Below are 19,810 nucleotides of genomic sequence, written 5' to 3'. Positions count from 1 at the left end.
TGCTTCACAGGAGCATTAGGGGGGTATGTTAGTGCTTGTACGGGGAGATGCATCATATGAGAAATGAATCCTGATGCCTAACCCAATATAATCCAACCCTTTAAACGACACAGGAGTCTGCTTAGCTCCAGTTATTGGTTTCTGGTTACCTAAACACCGATTTCCTGACACCTCTGGCTCAAGGCTGCATGTGTCTACACAACTCGTACAAGATGAGCTGGAAGTTCAGTTTGCACAAGTAACATGGTTAACAGCAGGCCAGTATCTTGCAGGCAATAGCTTTGGCTCTTCAAAGAGTTGCACTGTGGCCTTTCCAATTGACTCAAGCCTTTCTTAGGAGCAGGGGAGCCACATCATTCTACATCTAAGGGCTTGGCTACACTTACAAATTTGCAGCGCTGCAGCAGGGTGTGAAAACACACCCTCTCCAGCGCTGCAAATTGTGGCGCTGCAAAGTGCCAGTGTAGTCAAAGCCCCAGCGCTGGGAGCGCGGCTCCCAGCGCTGTCCGTTATTCCCCACAGGGAGGTGGAGTACGGACAGCGCTGGGAGAACTTTCTCCCAGCGCTGGCGCTTTGACTACACTTAGTGCTTCAAAGCGCTGCCGCGGCAGCGCTTTGAAGTGTAAGTGTAGCCAAAGCCTAAGTCAGTCTGGCTACAAAGCTTTCAAGTCACAAAGTCATTTCATAGGAAACAGTGAGGCCATTTAGCCTTCCAAGATGAAAGGGGCTACAACTGTACCACTTCCAGGCTCAGTAATGGCACAGGACAAAAAACTGTTTACTTTACATATCCTGCAGCACAATCGGCTACCAGTCTGAAGTGCTTTTGTAATGAGCTGATACTAGTTTTGAAAGATATTTATTGTCACAATCTGCAAACAGAAGTTTTCACCACATCAGTTTCTCTAAACAGGAATTCCCTGCTCAGCCACTGTTGGCATACCCAGAACCCCAAAGGTCTGCTTTCTGCAAGATTCGCATTTTCCTACTACACTATTCAACGTTTAGCATTCACGGTGTTACATTCCCCTCATTCTGACAGAAGGTAACCTTGACTCTCAAAAACAGCCCCAGCTCTTTTCATTCAGCTTACTGGGCACACTGGCTTTGATGTGTAGTTAATGTTAAACTTAACATTGTCACAACATGTAGCCAAAGAACAGTTAATAGGGTTTGTTTGTTTTGAGGAGGAGAACAAGTGTGTTAGAACATGCAAGCAAATATATTTTAAATCTCTAATGTAGACAAAGCAGTGTCTGCTTTAACGTGTACAAAGCTGAATGAATGCAAGCCAACTTGACCAGCTCATCACGTGTTAAACATGCTGCCTTGCCCACATTAGATTTTTACAAAGTGTTATAAGGTACCTTTAAATTCTAATCTAGACAATGAATTAAATTAACTGTCAAATTAAAGGGCCAGACTCAATTACCATATCACTGCTGTAAATCAAAGTTACAAGCTTCCAGCTAAAACGGATTCAGCCAAAGTTTGCCAGACTCGTTTAAAACCCCCATTCAGGCTAATCTGGTTTGGACATTTGGCCTAAGTGATTGGATGGGGCACAACTGTGCATAAAATGAGTTTTAGATAGGGACCATGCAAGAGTCTCTATTTAAACCCAAAATGTTTTCTAACCAGAGCAGAAAGGTAGCAACACAGAGGGTAAGGTGATGCAACATCCATGAAGTTTGGAGACAACTTCTCCCCAAAGTTAAGTCATCTTCATGAATGTTCTAGCAGCACTAGAATTTGTATAATATCACAAAGTGAATCTGCTGAGTTGTCCACCGGGGAAGTCTTAACAGTAACATGCACGATGACTCTCCAAATTACGTGGTTAAATAGTGCAGTTCCAATTTGTTTAGCTTCTCTTGCTCTTCACCATACAATTTCTGGGGAGAAAGCTTTCTAAAATGTTCAGATAGCCATTGGCATCACAATACTAGGTCCGGTCCTCACTTAAAAATTAGTAAACAAGAGAGTTTATGAGCAGACATTTTATATAACTTCAATCTCACTGATGGCAGTGAAGTGTGAGAAGTCAGCTGTATGTGCTTTTTGTGAAGAGTGAAGACCTTTAACAGAAATGCTTGGCTGAGAACTAAGGCTTTAGCCACTTTATTACAGTAGACATATGATAGCAACATGAATTCCAGCCCTCATGCTGTGAGGAGTTCCAGACAGATAAACCACTGAGAAACAGAAGCCACAAGCATGCTCATCAATGTATTTATTACTGCTTCAGATTTTTTTCAAGTCCTGAAACCAACAAAACCAGGACAACACTTCAGCACAGGTTGAGGATCTAGGGAAGTACTTTCTATTCAGACATTAATAACTCAACTTCTTGTTCTTGCTTGTCTGAAGAGTAGTTAGGAACACCCACAAGGCAGTACCTGTCACTAAATATACATAGTGAGTAAACACTATTTTCCCTGTCAGGGTTTCAGCAGAGATCCACATATACAAATATGCTCCTTCACAGTTCTGGGGTGTAGCTGGGACACATTTAGGGTTAGAGTTCTTTCTGTCACTAAGGAATTAAGGTTTCATTAGCTACAAGGTTCAAGCCACCATTGATCACTTTACAAACCAACTGCTCCTCCCCAAACAGCAGCAAACTGGGCAAGTACTTGGAATTTGGTAGAGTTCATAAAGGTGCGAACTAGCCAGTAGCCATTAAAATAATAATTTGAAAACACCAATTTCAAAGTAACTATACGTTTCTGCCAGTTGCAACAATATTCAAATTACCAATATTGAAGGTGGCCAGACACTACTGAGCATGCACAACAACAAGATGAATAAGATTTAATAAAATATCTAAATTCACAGAGCAGCAGTTTGTGGACAAAAGAGCTGCCACACGGAGGCTATGTTGTGACTAAACGTTACTGGAACTGCAGAGTCTACATGTGCTCCTAGAATTTCCCTCCCAGTGAGGCCCTGCAGAAGTGCTTTCCAGGCATTGTATCAAAGCTGCCTTTGTTCTGGGGCAGGAGGTGGCTATGGAATTAACAGTAGTTTGTGCAGTGTGAACTGAGTACACTAAATCACAGGTTCTCAACCTGAGGAGCTACCAGGTTTCAGGGATTCATAATCGCTCTCTTTATAGCTAGATGGAAGGCGGTCCCGCAACTCTTCTGTTGTAGCATAGTCACAGTATTAAGAGGTTGAGAAACACTGGAAGCATTCCCAGGGATGCTAGAAGGGCTTATAACCTGATCTGATCTAAAACATTGGTGCTACCATAAAACAAACATTGGCTGGGTTAACACAAAACAAGCCTTGGCCCCACAGTGAATCAATGTGGTAGTTGTGTCACAGCTATTTGATACACACTTCTCTTTGTCAAATGACACAAGAGGACATCCAAGGTTTAAAGGTAGCAAGAAAAGCCTGAAGAGACAAAACTGGCATTGTGAGTCTGGTTTTAGAGACAGTGCAAGTGACACATGCAGAGACTCAACGTTGTTTGGATTCCAGAAAATGCTATAAAGACAGCTGTGACATTCAGAGACCATTCAAATATGCAGGAGATAGAAACATGGATCCATTTATAAACTGCACCTTTTGGTTTAGGAGAGACTTCAAAGGAACCTTTAAAAAAAAAGAAAACAAAACTTTGTTCTCTACCAAATTAAAAATGTTTTAAAGTGAGTCAAGTTGTATCTGCCTCTTACAGGTTTTCAGGGTGTCTCCTATGCAGTGGAATTTACTCCACCTGGCAATCCAGAGCTCTAAATTTGAGCTTTGAAATAAGACACTGTTAGCCAAGTATTTGCCAGACAACCAATTATGTTTAGGAAAAACTCTATGGTGGGTTGGGGAGGCCCGTGAAAAGTTTGCAGCGTGTGGATCCATCAAAGACCACAGAGTCAGGGATGCCAACACTGCTTTGCAACAGACTTTATCCCCATTTTTCACATGGGCAAATAGAGTCAGAAGTTAAGTGCCTGATATGCAGGTTGCTCAGCGACCTGAACTGACATTGTTTTCAATGTAAATTGTGGATACTAGGTAGCTTTCATTAAGAGTCAAACCATAAGGTACTTACCACCTAAAGTCATAGAAGGACGCAGCAAGAAGAGGGATTAGCTCTCAAGAGTTCTTGGCTTCTAGTCTTGGACTCTGATCATGCCGCTTGCTTGTAAAATCTAGTGATTTGGATCAAGTCTGTACGCATACTAACAACTGTTACACACTACTCTTGGCATAAAATGTAGACAGAGCTGATATGCAGATGAAAAGCCATCATTTTCCATGTAGTTTGTTTAGAGGAAATTTGAATTTGTTTAGCTATTGGTTGTACGCATACCAAGTTGCATCAGTTTTGCTTATTTTATGTGGACACAAGACATGAATAGTTTTTTTCATATTTTTGTAACCTTCCTTTTAAGGAAAGTGTGTTTGAGAGCAGACATTTTGCTGACTTCTTGAAGACAGAAGAATTCATGCAAACTAAGATCCATTTATATACTTAAAGGCTGAGCCTGTCTACACTGAGAAACTGACCAGCTGAACTATAGCTGAATAATTATACCGTTACAGCCAAACCATACAATTCCCTGTGTGGAGACACTACTTCTATAATAAATTACTTCTACATCAAAAAAAATAAAAATAAATCTTTTATTCCAAAACAGTGTCCACATGGGAAATCTACAGTGGGACATCTATGGTGGTATAGGTCTGCTGATCAATTTCCTGATGTAGACAAGTCCTTACAAGCTTTGGGAAACTGAGGGATAAGCAGGTTCTGATTAATGTTGTCACAGGAGCCACTCTGGAAGAACACCCATATGAAAAATGCAAATATGACCCTGCTATACCAGTATTTCGTCTGTTTCCCCATCATCTCCACCTGACTGAGCAAACCACCCTTTTAGCTGAAATCTTCTAACCTAATCATTATATCTAAAGTTCTGTCAAATAATAGTAAGAGAGCAAGTAACAGTCACCTAAGACTAAGTCAAACTGGTAGGCCACGCTGAACTCACTGAGGCAGGACGATGACCATGCTGTATTTGAGACAGTTCCTGCTTTGAGAAGTGCCAAGATCTGTCTGGTATGAAAGTGCCACCAATTTGCAGTCTGTCACAAACACAGGGTGAGCTGTTAAGAACATCCTCAACCTTCTTACTACATCTGCAGCTCAGGCACATAATGACATCCCCACCCATGATGCCTGTACGCCCCCATTCTTCTACCGTGGCAGGAAACGGACATTTATAAGAATTTTGCTTCAAACATTTCATTCTTGTGAAATTTTCAACAGGCAGAGCCTGGAGGTAGAGAAGATTCCACACAAGCGTGATGTGGTTATTGTAGGGTTCCAGCCAATACCAGAGAATGTGTGGAAGAGGGGCAGTGACAGTACCTCACCCACATTCCCTCCCAAAACTGTATCCCTCTTTTATATTAGTTTATTGATCTCTCTTCAGAATCTCACCTCCTCATAGGTCTCACTTCATCAAGATCCGCTAATGTTTTGTCTGTGCTTTTCCTTCAGACAACTCATTCCAAAAACTGAACTGTGGAAAATTTTCAAAGGCACAAAGGGCGACTGGGTGAAAGTCAATGGGAGTTGGACACAACTCATTTGTGCCTTTGAAAACCCTTTCCCAGATACCAATGGAACCATCTGACAATATCTAAAGTCAGACACCTCCGGTTGTTTTGTGCTTACAGCAAGCAAGAATTCTCTAAAGCTCTTAAACTGGCCTATAGTCATTAGAACAGGGACACCGACCAAGCAGTACGGATGTGTCCCATTGAAAGGTCTCTTACAAAGTGGTCCACGGAACGAAGAGTTGGAGAACCAACGCTCTAGAACAGGGGTAGGCAACCTATGGCACACGTGCCGCCTCTCAATGCCCTGGTCCTGGCCACCAGTCCGGGGCCTCTGCATTTTAATTTAATTTTAAATGAAGCTTCTTAAACATTTTTAAAAACCTTATTTAGTTTACATACAACAATAGTTTAGTTCTATATTATAGATTTATAGAAAGAGACCGTCTAAAAACGTTAAAATCTATTACTGGCACACAAAACCTTAAATCAGAGTGAATAAATGAAGACTCGGCACAGCACTTCTGAAAGGTTGCCAACCTCTGCTTTAGAACATCAAAAGACCTGTCTAGGCACCTATACCACATTCACTGTAGTATTCGAGTGCCCTTTAACTTCATGACATTATCCATTATGGTATTTTTAAAGACCCAGTGTAAACAGTAGGCAGCTCTTGTGGGGTCAGAACACTATCAACAGGTTTTTAATCCATGACAGACTACTAGTTTGACCACTAAATCTTATCAAGTGAGACATGTTTCAAATATCTTTGGATTCCAGCTCAGTGATGGCCTTTCAGTCAGGCAGAAGCCATGATTTCTGTGTTTTAAGATCTCTCGATTTGGGAGATATCAGGAGGGGATAAAGAGGATTTTCCATGTCGTCTGATTATAGATCAGAAACCCACCCAATGCAGTAAGGAGTGCAAGTGACATGATTAGGAATCAGTGATACATTCAGAGGCAAGATTTGAGAGGATGGGTTACCAGTTACCAAGACAATTTAAGATCGTAATTAATGGAAGGTTCGCCGAAGTGATTAATGGTAAAACTGGATTACCAAACAGGCTTTACAAACCCTGTAGCCAAGCTCTTGGTCTAACATACTAGTGCTACAGCTGCTGCTTCAAAAAATGAAATCTCCTCCCCTTTGGCAGGGTCACCAACATTATATTTAACAAACTTCCTGTGCAAGCTCTTAAGACAGGAAACTGCTCCTGTGCTTCAAGTTATCAGCCTGTTTTTAGATGTCTCAGCAATATTAATCAGAGGCCTTAAAATAAGAGTAAGACTTTTTTCAACAAATTCCTTAATTGCACAGCTGAAAAAATCAAGTTACACATTACTTCACTCTTCACTGATAATTAGCAATTAATTTACATAACTGTCCCACCAAGACCATTATTAGAAGACACGGCCTTCCAGATAAACAGGTAGCTGAGAGAAACACGACTTGGATAATGAGATTAATTTAGGGCATCAATGTCATGTTATTGGGCATCATAGTTTTCTTACAACTTTGCAACCAACTGGAAAATGCACACTCAATATACCAACTTCTGCAAGTTGGCTTAAGAGGAACTGGACTCCGGAGAACTATTTATCCTCATGTTTGAGGAAGGAGGATCTTGTGACTAAAGCATGGGACAGGGAGTCAGGAGACCCAAGGTTTATCTCAGGTTGTAGAGAAAGTGATGTTTAGTAGTTAGAACAGTAGCCTAGGAAGAGAACACTGGTTTCTACTTGCAACTTTACTACTGACTTACTGTGTGATGTTGGTCTGGTCTCTCTCCTCTCTACCTCACACTTCCTATCTGCAATACCACCTCAAAGGGTGTTGTGAAGATTAACTAATGTTTGTAAAGTGCTTTGAGACCTTTGGATGAAAGGTGCTATAGAAGGTGTGGTGTATTACACTGGCTTGATTAGAATCAGATGAAGTGTGTGAGACCATTCCCGTATGCTTTAGCTCCAGTGTTGAGGACAAGCTTTAATGAGCTTTCAAGATAATTAGACACTCACCTAGGCAAAGGAAACAGGCAAAATTATTAGAAGTGTTGTGATTTGTGGATTTCCAGTTGTGATTGATGTCCCCTTCCTTGAACTTATGTTAATGACCAGTCCCTTTCAAGCTCTTCGCCTCTTGTTAGTAAGTATACAAATTAGTACTCAGCATGTTTAGCCAGCCTGGGGCTTTCAATTCAGTGTATAAAAGAAACTGAAGTAGCAGCCAGTTTTGGAGACTATGGCTCTGTTGATTCTGATTTAAGCAGTTTAGTGTCAGCTGGGTATTGCTGCCCAAAGCCATCAGAGGTTGGTTAGTAATTTCCTTGGGCAGTGAATGGATGCTTTACATATTGGTCTGAGTCACTTGTCATTCTTTGGTAAGATCCTCCTAATTTGCTGCCACATAGAAAAACTAGGAAGAGGCCTGGCCAGGGAGATTCTCATCATTCTTTTGCCTTATTAGGCTGTTAATTTGATTTTGTTTGGTGAGACTGAAGCTAACTTGGAGGAGGAATGACAGCAGGAAGTGGCCTTTGGAGAAACGAGGGGAGTGTGGGGGGGGGGATGGAGTCTAGGACAGGCAGCACCTAAACAAATGCTGCTGTTGTTTTCGTGCTTCACCTCTCAGAATGACTTCAGTCTTCCATCTTTATAACAGAGCCTTGTGACAGCTCAGATCAGGTTCGATGTAAGATTGTCTGGGCAGAGCATTTTTAATTCTGATAGTTTAGGTAACCTGCCTGCTTGAACAAAGCCAATTCTCTCCACGCAGGGAAAGAACAGTACTGAACAGTTTGAGGCAGCCCTAAACCAGTCTAATCGCAAGATATTGGACTGAGATATCGATAATTTTACAACTTTCTCTTCAGATTTGTTTTTGAGAGCCTACAGTGGTTATGTAGTAACTAAATTTGATAGACGAACCTAACCTCTCATACACGCTGTAGAAGCTTTAACAGAAAGCTTAAAAGCTTTTGCATTGCTGAATTAACTATTTTAGACAAATCATCCAAACCTAAGAATGAAAGTGTCATTCATGGGGTACCTTAGTAAAGAGAACTTTCAAGTTACTGGAAAATGGCGCAATTATGTAACATGCAGAGCTAATGTCAAGTCTCGCACTTAGCTGGGAAGAAGGAATTAACCCATCTAGTATCTGGATTGATAAGGATTTTAAAATAGTGAAGCTGTATTATTTGAACAGGCTGAGTTTTGAGAACTCACAAGGGTAGGACAAGAAATCAGCTTAGTTTGCAGCTAGGAAGTTTCACATTAGATATTAACTATCCTTTAAGTTAAAGGTTTTCTTAAGCACTGAACAGATTACCTAAGGAAGTTGTGGAATCCCTGTCATTGGCAGTTAAGAACTTGTTAAGCATACACCTGCCAGGGATGGTCTAGGTATGCCTAATCCTGCCTCTGCACAGGGGATGGACTAGGTGACCTCAGGGTCCTTCCAGACCTACATTTCTATGAGGGTCAGTCAATTAGGCAGTAGGGCTATTCCATTAGCAAGGATGCTTCACCATAAATATACAGGATCTACAACAGGCTGTGTGGCATAAGTGACATGGGCTAGGGTTGAGGCGGGCTAATGTTTTCAGAAACTCTCCCATGAGCATATTTCCTATCTCTTCAAGGTTTTTGTAACCTCTTCCCCTCTCTACAGTTGATACACATTTTTATGCACAGCCTGACTGCATCTGCAGTCATCTGTTCGTGGCCATTTGCTATTCTTCCTCACAAGAAGACTCTTTGCAATGTCTTTAGCCTAGGAAGCCTGAATCCACAGGCACTTGTGAGCTCAGACATGCCCACGTGGGTAGCACTTAGTGCTGCTGGCCAAGTCACTTAGCAAGTTTATTCTTGTATCTAGCATTTAAGTGGCACTCATTACAATGTTGCAGATTCCACTTCCCTAGCCTATCAGTAGAGATGTAGCGGAGAAGAGATACAATTAGGGTTTTCAGAGCAAAGCCTTCGGAGGCAAAAGGGCTGAGATTTAAGTCACAGGTTCTCAACTGAATTCTTACAGGTTTAATGCTGCTCTCTTTAAAAAATTAAAATATGAGTATTTAAAGGGAAAGATTTTACAAGATCCATGAAGGTTGGGAGAAAGCACATTTATAGTCACTTTACTTCTGGCTAAATGCCTGAGCATCCATTATTGCAAGGCAGCAGTGGATTTTGGTATTGTATGCTCTTGCAATGGGTATGTTTTTCATCCAAAGGAGAAGCCGTACAAAACATATGAAGACACCACTGAAGATGACTCATACTATATAGTTTAATAGAGGTAATATGTACTGTACATACCAGTTAGGGATGAACAGATGTCTGAACCAACACACCTCTTTCAAACCTTGGTATGCTTGCTGTGTCATTTGATGGCTTAATTACCAGTTAGAGGCATAGAAGCAGACATTCGGAGCTGTTAAAGTTTATTTTTGTGCTTCCAAATTCTCAGCATGTCCAATCTTCCTCAAGATGTTTTTTTCCAGTGGCAGATTTCTAGATCTAAATATAAGTTTGCCCCATTTATGTCATGGGAAATTAAGGTAATTTTCTCCCCTCCCCCAAAAAGTCAGAAGTGTTAAAAACAGTATAAGACAGCAATTTAAGCCTTAGCAATCTTGGGTTCTGAAATAAATTACATCCAAATTTACGCTACAAAGCACTATGGAAAGATAGCTGGATGTTTAATTCAAAGCTATCAAAGATTTAGTAGAATAGGCTATTGGAGTTTTCCACAGAAAGCATGGGGTTGATGATATATTAGCACTTTACTAATGCACACTGTTGGATAACTCACTGCAAATTGGTGAATTTTGTTCACTTAAATGATAATTTGCAACACATGATACACTGTTCACTATTTTGACCCATTCACACTGCTGATCTTACCTGGCAATATATTAGTAAATGCTTTAGTACACTCAGTAAAAAATGAAGTGCCAGTAATCCAAGACCTAACTACAGTGACTCTGCTATTCTAGATCTTGGCTGTGAAGTGGGGAAACTGCCATTTTGTGTACAAGAAAGGTTTTACTGTGTTTGACAAGCAGAGAACATCGAGTCTTAAATAAAAGTCAACATGAAATCCTGAAGTTATTGTATTTAGATGGATAGTATTGAACAAGACAGGCAAAAACAGCATTTCATCTCTTCAACAAAGGTATCATACACATTATATGCATTTTATGGACACCATCATATTAATCCCCTGGCCTCCAGCCAACGGATTGCTTTTCTAGATCTGCTCTAGTCCATAGGAATTATCCTGGGGACGTTCCGTAGTCGATGTTGTACACAGGGTGACCAGACAGCAAATGTGAAAAATCAGGACGGGGCTGGGGGGTAATAGGACCCTATAAAAGAAAAAGTCCAGATTTTATAGGGACAGTCCCGATTTTTGGGTCATTTGGTGACCCTAGCTGTAGAGGTCACACAAGATCATGGTGGTCCTTTCTGGCTTTAGAATCCATGAATAATCCCCTTTTCCAGAGAGAAAGTGAGATACAGAAAGGATAAGTAACTTCCCCATGATCAGAGCAATTACTGGTGGAGCTGGGAATAGAATCTAGATCTGATTGTGCTTTTGCCACAAGAGCATGATTATAATAGCTCCCATTCCTTCTGACTGGTATCCAGTCTATTTGATTGAAACAGATACGTACATAATCCTGACTCAAATGAGTCAGTGAAGCGTATTTGTATTATAACAACCCCAAAGTCACACTTAAGATGTGTCCCACCAACTTCATGCAGGATTCTTCTAATCCCATTTATTACTGTTTGGCTCTCCCATGGTCAAAGTTACTCCAGACTTAACCAATGACTTCAACACCTAAGCCTTGCAACCAATTTTACATCCCCACTTAGGCTAACATACCATTCCATTCCACGTACTTTTACTCAACCCTTTTCCTCCCTTTCCTAGCTCCTGTTCTTACTACTACTCTGGATTTATTTTACTGTGAATTTTGTTGCTCACTATCGCTCTGGTGTACTGGATAGTTAATAAAAGCAGGATTTTTAAAGAAAATTTTTGTGACTGTCTCAAAACTTTTCAGCTGAGACCTCATGAGACCCATTCTGATAACATTTGCTTGAACAGCAGGTCAAAGTTGTCCTTCAGGGAATTTTAGAAGTAGTTCCTCTATAAGTGAGATTGCTATTAAAGCTGAATTACAGGACTAGATGTACCAATAAGCAAGTTTAGATTCAGTTCCCACAAGGGGCGAAGTAGGCTGATCGGTCACTTGATTTGCTGGCAGTTGTTTTCTTCCCCAATTCAATGGTGAGATTTTGTTTCTTCCACTGCAACAAACTATTGAATAGCAGCTAACATTGCAGAAGATGAGAACCTTCATAAAAACAAACGGAAAAAAAAGACTCAGCTCTGGGAGTATTCAAACCTGATCCTTCTAAAGGTTGTTCTACCTGTCCTGTGAACTGATGCTGTTGCTATCATGTCTTTACATGGTAAAGAGGCTCAGACCGGTGACAAAGTCAAAGGAAGGAGATAAATTTATGACCCTTCTGTTGTAGCCACAAAGAATTCAGATTCATTTGTAGTGACGTGCATACATCAGTTTCTCCAATAGCTTGCTTAGCAATGCAGTGGGATAATGTTTAATTAATCACTGTGAAACTTGTAATTTCAGGTTTGCTGTGCACTTTGACCATGACAAGTGGCCCATCCCAGTTATCTTGAGAGAACGTGTTACCCTCATTTTCTTCAAACAAACTCCACTTATAAGGAAAGGAAACCAAGAAAAACAGATGGATACTTTCAAGTAAGATGATCATGTGCAGGAATTCACTCCAGAATTGACTGAAGTTTTGTTTATATAAGTAATAGACACCACAGCTCACTATTATGCGCACTAGACACTGTCATTCTAACAGAGATCATTTGAGAGTTGCAGGATTTTGCATCCTTTCCAAGACCTTGAAGAATTAGAAAAGTTACTGAACAGGAGAGAATGAAAATCTTTTATCATTTAAAAGGGCAAGGCTGGAAGCTTTCTGCCCCACAATTAGTTTGCAATAAGCCACCTACCATAGAAGTTTACTGCTATATTGCTACAAGGGGTATCTGTGACTCCAAGAAATCCCACAAAGTTTTCCATTCAGCCACCCCTTCATCCAAGTCCTCTCATTCAGAAGAAATCTTAAAATCAGGGGAGATTTATACTATATTTAAATCCCAACTTCAGCACCAAAAACATTGTCTGCAAATTCACATGGGTGCATTACCAGGCTTGAAAGCCTTAGACTTGGTCTATATTAGCAATTTATGTCGATATAACAGCATCACTCAGGAGTGTGGAAAAGTCCATACCCCTGAGCAACACAGTTATACTGACCTAGCTCCCCGACAGGACGACTTCTCTCACTGACATAGCTACTGCCTCTCAGGGAGGTGAATTACCTACACTGATGGTGAGCCTGGCTAGCTCAGTTGGTAGAGCATCAGACTTTTAATCTGAGGGTCCAGGGTTCAAGTCCCTGGTCAGGTAAAGAGGGAACCATTTCCTCAAAAACTAAAGACATCTCTCCAGGATGTTATTTGACTGACGGGAGAAGCCTTCCCATCAGCAGAGGTAGTGTCTTCGCTTCAGCCTTTTAAGCGTCAACAAGCCCTTAGCCATCTCAGTAAGTGCTCTCTGAAGTGACCCAACAGCTCATATGAATATCTATTTTCAATTCTACGGCCTTCTATTTTTTGTATTACGGTAGCATCCTAGAGGCCAGGGTCACACTGCTAGATACAGTATAAAGACAGCCTTTTGGTGTGTTATTTTTTTACTGCAATGTAGGCAGAACTTAGTGAGTTTTCTCCAAGATTATAGCTAAAGATTTTCAAGGCTATCTAGAGAGAATCTGGATGCCAATTATTCCCTAGGCAACTTTGAAAGTTTCAGCCTACAATTTCATAACCCTTTTCCATCCTCTGTCACAGAAAGCATGTGACAAGTTTCAAGTTAATGATACTAATGTAACATGAATTTTGGATCTGTTTTATATCTTCCTGTTGCTGGACCACTACCAGAACAGCTACTTACTGCATCTTTTAAATAAAGCATTTGATTTAACTCTTTATATCTACAACAGAGTACTAGTATACACCTCTAGTCTCCTTCCTAGTTCATTACTAACTGAATATTCTTATTCTCCAAACAAAAAAAGAAATACTCATTGAGTGAAGTTATTTTTCTAAGAAAAAAGTGAATTAGGTTGACAGACTTTATTTAAGTTATACTGCTCCCATTTTTCCTCCTCACTAAAAGAGGTCTTACAACTCTCTTCACCCCTGGCAGTCAAGAGATTAGATCCCTAGTACAGTTGTCAGAAATGGTCATCTTGCTTACTTGGCTACATCTTCAGACAAGGCTCAAGAACGTCTGTGTAAACAAACGGCACCTGCATGCGTTCAAAGTCTAATTTGATATTTGTTTGCGCAGGAAATGTATTTCTGCCAGTAGAGTGAAAAGCTTGCAGCTAACAGCATGTCTACACTACTGAGTCTAAGTCACCCACCTCCCTGAACGACGGTAGGTAGCTTGACAGAAGTATTCTTCCATCAACATAGCTGCGTCTACACTGGGGATTACAGCAGCATAGCTACGACAATTAGGGACATGGATTTTTCACACTCCAACCAATGTAGCTATGTCAACCTAGTATAGACCAGCCCTGACTTGCCTCCCTAAATGTAACACAGCACAACATAAGGTTACACAGGTGTCAACCATCTGATTTGGCCTGCAGAATCTTTACTACAGATCCAGAGGGAAGAATCCAGCTTGACTCTCAGATCCTTGTTAGCAGAGCAGGATATTAGAAAATGCTTTTTACTTGTGAACAAAACACATCTGATTTGGAAACATTGTGACAAACATGGAACTCCATCAGGCCATTTTCAATCTTTTCAGACTTGAGTCATGCTTTAAACTATGAACTTTCCCGCCCCCAAAAACCCCACACACAGATGGTACTTAGTAAGTCACGTCCTACAGCAAGGCCTATAATGCAAATTGAGCAAGACTGAGGCATTTCTTTTAACACTGGCATTACAATAAGAAGCATGTGTTCCCACTGTAACCATGAAGTGAGGCAAAAGGAATATGAGCCAAGCGGGAATCAGATATCCTTGTTATAGGTCCTAGTATATAGACAGGTGCCATGTAGAGTAAAATGCCATTAGTTTTCTACTAGGTATGCAGTCATACCACAAAGCATTCAGCAGATCAGCCAGCATAATAAAGCTAGCTATTAAGCCCAATACTTGCCAACTCCTCTAATAAAGTAGATGCCTCATGTGTGGCGGTATAATAAGCTGCTGCTTTGTTTAATATTCTGCAATCCTCTCTTATGCATTTAGAAAGTAAGCCATTACACAGTTTAAGTAGTTCTTATAGCTAAATATGAACTGTTGTAAAAGGTTTCACTAGGTGTATCCTGCTCAGGGCATTACATCTCATGTACACTCTCAGGCACCGATACCATAGTTGATGGTTACATCAACCCAATATTTGTATGGATCACTACTATTACACTTGGTCAGCAAGCTGTATGGGACATTGAGGCTCAAAGCAAAAATGCAGTCATTGTATGAGCACGATTCTTCAAGACTGAATTTCAACATTCTTTCAAGACTTTGGCATGATGATTGCAAACATAACTGCTATTAGGTGTCCAGCATACCTTTGACACGAGGACCTGTTTTACTGGTGGTAGATGAAGATACGTGAAGACAGTACAATGAGGATTATCCACTATTTAAAACAGGCAGTGTGTAACTTCTTCCAGAGAGAATGGTTCAAAGATCAATCCTCTATGCATTAAGTTTTCGTATGAACTGATTCTTTGAGTTGCTAAGCACCCCTACAGCCCACCAAAACCAATGGGAGCTGAGGGTGCTCAACAAACTGCAAGATTTTCCATCACCCAGAACTCTTTTATAGCTGAATGTTTTTAAAGAAAGATTGAGAATCTTTAACAGCTGAACAAGTAGCCACTCCTACATCATATTCATACTCTCATAAAACCATTATGAAACAGACCTGGTGAGGCAAGGAGCAGAAGAAACAGAAATCCCTGCTATTCTATGACTGCTAATGGAGAAGGGAGTTCACAATCTCTTCATTCTTTATGTAAGTCCTAGGTTCTTTGTCTGGAGCACAGTTTGTGTTTATTTCAATGTACTCTTCTCTTCAGAAGTTATGCATATACACTTGTTTCAATCTGGCAAATGCCCTATCGATGCAGAGTGAGAAGGCACAGTTAGGTAAGGTAGTTACTAACTGTAGTCCTTCACAAACATTCGCTCGTACACAGCACAGCGTCATAGACTAAATAATGTGTATGTAACTTGGCATCTAAATTGAGACAATACAAAAATGTAGCCACCTTCAGAATGAATGGGATGTTTACGTTCTGGATTTGGTCCAAACAAAGTTTAAATCATGGTTACAAGACAACCTAATAAAGACTGAATCATTTGCATGCCCTTCAAACCAGCTCAAGGACACAGGTAGCTTTTGTACAAAAACGGTATGTATCCAAGCCTAAAACCTTGGAAGCTAAATCCAATGTTACACAATTTGGATTTACAGTCCAAGCTCGTGGAAGAACAAGAAAACCAAGTTAACTTGTAAAACAGGCCTCAGTGTTTTCCAACTTTGCTTTCTAGCACAGCAAAGGAGATGGCTTCCACTAACTCACTCAAAGATATCTTCTTCTTGTGAAAATAGCGATCTGTCCAACATCAACACAACAGGAAATAAGTGTGTGGAACATATGGCTATGATATACATTTCCATTAAGGCTGAACACTGACACTCACTTGCTTTTTGTTTGCTCATGTTTGGAAAACGATGCAGAGGATGCAGACAGATTCTGCCCTGCTGTTAATGTCACATAGCTGAGATTCCAGCACAGAAACCCTAGAGACTGGACACATACCAGCAGTAAAACCGCAACTGTTTGGATGGCTTGTGTACGCACACAGATATACACCTATTCAATACCAGTGAAATGGCCTTATGTAGTCTTTTGCTGAACTATAACATCCCTTGCCCTTTCACTACAGGAGTCAGTATTCACACTGAGCAATGTATTAATCCACTGTAAACCCTGTAACAGGACAGTTTTATTTCTATAGCATGCTGAAGTGTTTAAATGTCAGGGACTCCCTGCGGTGTTGCAGTGTTTGCTGGAATCTAAGTAGCCCTGTGGCCTGCCACTGCCATTTCTGCTTCTCCTTCTAGTTCAGACACATGACTGGGGGGTTCAGTCTAGCATGTTACCAGTATGGTGATGTCTTTTTAAGTTTACAAGGAATTCATTAGTGCAACCCACCCCTCAAACAAAAACAGATGAGATATGTTTCAACCACGAGGCTGCACATTACAAATGAGTCAGAAGCAGGGAGCTGCAACACAAAGTGAATTTTCCATAGCCGCTCAACAGAACAATTAAGACATGAGGCAGGTATCACAATCTCTGATTGCCACCTTTACTACATCCCTCACCATCCTTACTACAAAATATTTGAGTTTCAATTTTACCTTCCCTATATATTTTTTGTATTAGAGTTTTCCCTCACAGGACCAGAGAGCCTTGATGACTTGCATTTCACCATAACAGATGCTTTTTAGTCAACATTCTTTGCTCAGTAGATGAGATTTGCAGCTTTTTCCTCTTTCAAAGAGAAAAGTGACTTCTGAAGAGGAAAGTCTTGGCCACCAAATTGCTGTAAGTGGGCTAACTGGCAGGAAATAAACGAGAAGTCCAACGTACATCAGGTCAGCCAGGAGCTCAAAGCCATTTAATTGTTACTGATGCATCAGAAAAGACATAGGAGAAGTCTGTTCCTAGCGATGAATCAACAAAAACAATGACCACAGCTCCTTAAAAGCACAGGGAGAAGAGTCATCAAGTACTATTCTGTCACTCTGAATGTTGCTCAGCCTTTAGATGTTGAAGAAAGGGGAGTGGGTGGAGTAGCGAACTGCTAGATGACTTGGTTTGCTAGAATCTAGCAAATTCTAGCAGGTGGACAAAGCGCTCGATCCTGTGGTTATGTATATAGTTACCTAGCTCATCTTGTTTTTCAGTCTTCACTGTTGAATTCACTGGAGCCTTATCTACACTAGGGAATTTTACAGACCGTTTCCCAGCAGCACGAGTGATGGCACCCATGGGAGTTCCATTGTAGATGTGTTTAATTAATGTGGTGTTAAATTTGATGCAGACAGAACACAGATGGTGGTTTTCACTTCAAATATAGGAAATATGAAACCTGCTGATCAATATTGCAAGCTGGTGATTAGAATTCAGTGATCACACACCAGTGTATGAATTTATCTGACTCAAGGTGCTAGAGTTAAAATAGTGGGGAACAAGCAGCTGAAGAACTGAAATAATGGAACTAGATCATTCTTTTACAGTAAAGTAGAAACATCACAAGTTAAATAGGAAGTCAGTCTCAAGAGCAGCAGAAAAATCAGTTTGTTTGCATTTTTCAAGCTCAAATTTGCCACTGAATGAAACTATCTATTGAAATGGGAGAGTGATGACTCATCAACCTGGAAATGAGACTTGATGACAACAGCATCAAAACACAGCCATAACAACTCGTATCTGTTCCAAACCTTCCAGCAACTTCAGCTTCACCTAGGAATGGTCTATGCTCCTCTTTGACACCCCGGAATTGTCAAAAATCAAGTCTGTGATTATGCCATAAAACAAAGGGAAAGTCTTGAACTTTGTACGTTGCAACCTTCTTTGACACTAAAAATCATCACTGTCAATGCAGCACAGAATGAGCAATTTAAAGAAATGATTGAAGCACTTCACACTGATATACTACTCCAGACAAATTTGAACTCTCAGGTCCACTACTAACTACAGGCGGAGAAATGGCATGAAGTAAACTAACTAACAGTATAAGGATTGACATTAATGCAAGATGGTTGAATGGGGGGAGGGATAGCTCAGTGGTTTGAGCATTGGCCAGGGTTGTGAGTTCAATCTTTGAGGGGGCCATTTAGGGATCTGGGGCAAAAATCTGCCTGGGGATTGGTCCTGCTTTGAGCAGGGGGTTGGACTAGATGACCTCTTGAGGTCCCTTCCAACCCTGATATTCTATGAACATGACCAACAAACCAATAATAGCTGAAAGCATCCTACAGAGGAAAGCATGTTTTTGCTTCATGCTACTGATTCTGTGGCTCTCTTCAAATAAGTGACCAAGTAGCTAAGGGGACGATTCAAGAATACAGAGAAGTGTATGGCAAAGTGGTCTTTGCCTTTTGCTCAGATACCAATAAAATGAAAGCGAGTTTCTGTTGTGTGGGTGTTCTGGCATGCTATTTAAGCTTCACTGAGAAGTTAAAACAACCTAACTGTTCTAATGCATATTGTGCAGGTGCTCCGTAGGCATTAGTCCTCACCCCACACAAGGAAGTTCGGTATTATTGTCTTTTTAAGGACAGGTAACCTGAGGCAAAGGTTTAGCATTGCTCAAGGCCACATGGTGAGCCAGTGGCAGAATCCATTCTTGGCTCCCAGTCCTGAGCTCAATCCACTAGACCAAACTGCCTCTAATTTTTGTACAACACTTTGAAGTAAACTGCTATACAAGTGCTAAGCATTAACATTCAGCAGAACTAACTTCTCTGTACAGTCAGTTGTTCCAAGCATTGTGCTGCAAGAAAAAAACTAAAAAGGGCACACAGCAAAAGTATTTCAGTAAGTTAGATGCCGAGTTCTTGGTTTTATGGTCTTGATGAAACTACTGGTTAAGAGGCTTATTCTGTACTGATGCAGTTAAATACAGCAAAGATTTCTTTGAGAAAGAAACAGGAACTATTTTGGGAGGGTGAAGGGATTTTTTTTTTTTTATAAACTAGATTAGCCTCTGAGCAGACTGGAATTTAAAACTGCTGCTTCTACTCTGAAATCAGTGAACCTTGTACTTCCACTAGCATGCCAATTTAAACATAACCTGCAAGAACATTCAGCATTTCTTTACTGAGCAAACCTGGCCACCTCAAGCGAAGATCAGACAAACAATTTTCCTATGTGCATCTTGGTAAATTACATTAGGTTGCTGAAATACAAGCACTGCTCAGGCACATGTTAACATTAAGACTATCCAGTGGTGTTGTAGCCATGTTGGTCCCAGAATATTAGAGAAACAAATATCTTTTACTGGA

At 40.7% G+C, this 19,810-nt stretch overlaps 1 protein-coding gene and 1 non-coding gene across 4 annotated transcripts in view; one reads left to right on the top strand and one right to left on the bottom strand.

The window, feature by feature from the left end:
• The window catches only part of ACTN4 (actinin alpha 4), a 78,539-nt gene that overhangs the window by 52,701 nt on the left and 6,028 nt on the right, over window positions 1–19,810 (bottom strand). The window lies entirely within an intron of this gene.
• On the top strand, window positions 13,033–13,105 carry TRNAK-UUU. The gene has a single exon. It is a non-coding gene; the product is annotated as a tRNA-Lys (tRNA).

This window comes from Mauremys mutica, chromosome 15 (assembly GCF_020497125.1).
Source record: "Mauremys mutica isolate MM-2020 ecotype Southern chromosome 15, ASM2049712v1, whole genome shotgun sequence".
Lineage (NCBI taxonomy): Eukaryota > Metazoa > Chordata > Testudines > Geoemydidae > Mauremys > Mauremys mutica.
Note: the sequence above shows the minus strand (reverse complement) of the source record. Positions and strands in the feature narration are given on the sequence as shown.